Source organism: Rhinopithecus roxellana, chromosome 17 (assembly GCF_007565055.1).
Source record: "Rhinopithecus roxellana isolate Shanxi Qingling chromosome 17, ASM756505v1, whole genome shotgun sequence".
NCBI lineage: Eukaryota > Metazoa > Chordata > Mammalia > Primates > Cercopithecidae > Rhinopithecus > Rhinopithecus roxellana.
The window spans coordinates 66,023,757-66,027,662 of NC_044565.1; positions in this window are offsets into that span (position 1 = coordinate 66,023,757).

A 3,906-nucleotide genomic window follows, 5' to 3' on the forward strand; every position below is an offset into this window, starting at 1 on the left:
AATATGTCCTCACATGGCCGAAGGGAGGAGGCAACTCTCTGGGGTCTGTTTTATAAGGGCACTAATCTCATTAATGAGGGCTCTGCCTTCATGACCTAATCTCCTCCCAAAGGCCTTATCTCCTAATACCATCTCATGAGGGATTAGGTTTCAACGTACAAATTTTGGAGAGACACAAATATTCAGACCATAGCACAGGAGCTCGTAAATATCATTTATTTCACAAAATGAGGTCCCTTTCCTTAGCAAGCTCAGCACTTAGCAGGAGAGATAGACACACACATACACAGAACAAAATATAACGCAGGGTGAGACTGCAGTCTTTGGGAAGGAGGACCAGGTGCTTTAACAGAGCAGGCTGTCCTCAGACTAGAGCGGTGAGTGGTGCTGCAGTGGACACTCGCCACCTCCCACGTTCTCCTTTCCTCCTGACTATCTCGGACTCTGCTCACAACCCCCATCTGGGTTGATGGTGCTGTTGCTGAATTGTTGGGCCTAAAGTATAGCATGTTCCATGTGAAACCAATGAAAGCCTTTCTACTGCCTCTAGTTTTATTATACTGGTGAGTCTCCCTTGGAAAGGCAATTTTGTCTTTAGCAATAAGGCCAAACTAATATGTCAAATCATTACATATAATTCAGCCCCCTGACTTTTCAGGTGATTTCTTTTGAAAAGTGTATTTCCTTAGGAATCAGTTTTTCCTCCCATTGCCTTCCCTACAACCCCATCCTCTTAGCGTCTCCTCTCATGCAGGTGCCTGGCCTTCTGCAGAATGCGAATCTCCCCACTGTGCTCCAGACAGCACTTGCCTCTGGTTCCACAGGAGTCAGACACTAGGTAGAAAAAAGAGCTTGTGCATGAGACCCAGCTCCACCCCATCTGGCCTGTCCCCTGCATACCTTTGCCTTCTCTGATCCTTGAAACGAAAACACATTCCCTGTACCACATACACCATCCTTTCCTGGCCTTCTCCTTCCCTGGTTCATACTCCACCTTTGCTTAATGGGGTTCTACTCATCTTCCAAGAGAACATGTCACCCCTTATAAACTGTTGCCAATTCTTTTTGAGAGAATGTATTCATTTTGGCCTGCCTTCACTACCCTATGGGCAGAAACTAGGTAATATTCACAGTAACGTGTAATATTTTGTTTGCTTATACCACCATCTACATGATGCAGAAACTCAGCTCCCTGTCAAGCATTCCCACCAAGACTTTCTGGAAGTTTCCCATGCCATGTCTCACTGTGGCTCACATATGCCCTTGGATAGGTCTCCATCTCTACGTCTGTCTTGGCAGTGTTTTCTACCAAGCTCCATTGCTTTCTCTCTGAAAACTGTGGTCTCCCCAGGGTCAATTATTGCTCCTTTGGCCCCCACAGCTTCCATCCTGCTCTGAGGACACTGTAATCTCCACCAGGGCCTGTCTATACCTCCCGCAACCCCATATACCACCATGTGCTTATTTTATAAATGTTTCCAAAGGGTACTCCAAGGATAAGTTTCTGCAGAATGCCAACCTGTGTTACACAGATTAACAAGAACATGCTAGATTCCATCATTAAATAAGGAATACTACATTGTTGCTTCTCAAAGTATGGTCCTTGAACCAGCAGTATCAGCATCACTTGGTAGCTTCTTAAAAACGCAGAAACTCAAGTCTCACCCCAGACCTGAATGTTAACAAAATCCCCAAGTGAATCATATACACACTGAAGTCTGAGAAGCACTGCTCTAAATTTAAAAAATTAAGCAGCTTTCTTTATGCAACTTCCTCAGAACTTTTAATATGCTAGTATGTAGTATAAACTCCAAGAAGCACATAAAGTATGCAAGATGAGTGTTCTGCAATGCACATTTTCAGAACACTTGTATTGGAACTTCACCATGCCCAATTGTACTGTGGTCTAGAATGGCTTGGGAGATAAGATCTTGTCCTTCAGCCTGTTGATTATATTCCGAGAGTCATATGCTGGCAAATGTTTACTAAGCAGCTCCCCGTGGGACAAAATAGTCCTGATTTATAGGGCTTGCCAAATTCTATGGTGTAAATATTCCCACCATGGCTGATTTCAAGCTACCGTAGTGATGTCACTGGAGAGCGATGCACACAGTCAGCTCTGGTGAGCAGGTAGGAGCCAGCTCCAGCACTACACGAGTGAGAGTGCCTCAGCCATGTGCCTGCCCCCAGCAATTCATACATGTTTAAGTGGAGTATCTAGTCCGGTTTGTACTTCCCCCTTACATCTCTTCCATTCACCCTTTAGTGGCAGATACCGAACTGTACTCAGAATTATCCTTCCATGGCTAAGGTTTTCTTAGTAGGACCAACTTCACCATATTCTTCCTTCATCATCCTTCCCTCAGAATGAGCTCTCCCACCAGATTCCTTATTCTTCCAAAGGAGTGATTTCTGATGCACTAAACCCACCAACTTACCAGACCTGATCTAAAAATTCAATGCAGGTTGAGAAACATACAGAGTTGGTGTTCCCATAGTACCGTGTCAAGGCTTCCATGACAGCACACATTTGGCATATTGTGTTGTAATTGGCTGAGCTTCCCTTTCCCTGGTATACTGTGAGTTCCTTCAGGCAGAGTCTTTGTCTAAATCACCTTTATACCTACAGTGCCCAACATGATAAGTGTTTGAGGAGTGGTAATAAACACAAGAAATCATGCTCATGGGATAGCCCAAAGGTGCACCCCCTTTCCTGGTGAATCTCACTCCCCTGCCCATTGTTTCTGCTCCAGAAGAAAACAAACTAAAGAAAATAGAGGTAATGCTTCCTCACGCCTGGCTTCTTGAAGAACAGCCCAAGACTTTTCCCCAAGTTGTACTGAGGTCAAGCCCAACCTTGTAAGAGATTTCGTGAAAATAGAAAAGTTAATTTCCCCTTTTTTCACTACCAGTTTGGATAAGATTTCTGATTCTTGCCTTCTGAGTTCTTTCTTTTCTAAAATATTTAGTCTCTCTTTCCTTTTTAAGGGCCTTCACTGCAAAGTTTGCCTATAAAGTGTTATTCCAGAACAGAGACCCAAGCAGATGGAGGAAAATTAAATAGGGAAGAGCTTTGAAGAGAGGGCCTGGGTAGTTCCTATGAGGGAAATAGTCTGGTTTCAAGAAGCACTCCTTAAACTCGCTAAAGTCAGGGTTTTCCAGGGATCTGAGATCACCCATGGTGTCTGTGGAGTGCTGGCCTGGCTAAGATTGGAGCCCATTTCTTGTAGTGAGGGTGTCAGACCTCAGCAGGAGGCAGCTGCCTCCTCTCTCGGAGGACTCCGGCTTATAGATGGAGCACTGAGCTGGGCCTGAATTTTTCTGCCCGCAGTAAAAAATCTGCTTGTCAAGAATTTCCACAGAGCCAGGAAATAATTGGATGGGGTACAGCTGGGAATCCCTGGCCATAATTTTATGTCATTAAAGGTGAAAGGAGATGGTTTACTCCTATTGGGTTTACCTTCCATCCTCTGAGCCTTGCCTTTTCTACTTTGTGAACCATGAGTCCACTCCTAACTCCTGCTGTAGCTGGCACTTAACACAAGTGTGCTGAGCATCTACTATGGGCTAGACCCTCTGAGTTAGGCTGAGATAAGTAAGAACCAGTCTCATTCCATAGGGAGCTAGAGTAAGAAGATGCATGGCCACGTTCACATAGTAAATAAGTGGCAGGGTTGAAATAAAAATACAGATTTCCATATTCCTAGCCTAGAGTTCTTCCTTTGCGCATTGCTCTTGGGAGCTGCCCTTTGTGGAACTGGTAATGTTTCTCAGTTTGAATCTTTGCTTGTGCTAATCTATGTCATTTTGGATCTTCCATAGCCTTTCTTGTAGTCCAAATATTTGTGAATTGATTTACTGAAGATATTTTCTGCTTCCAGCCTTTTGATAAAACTAAAACTGGAA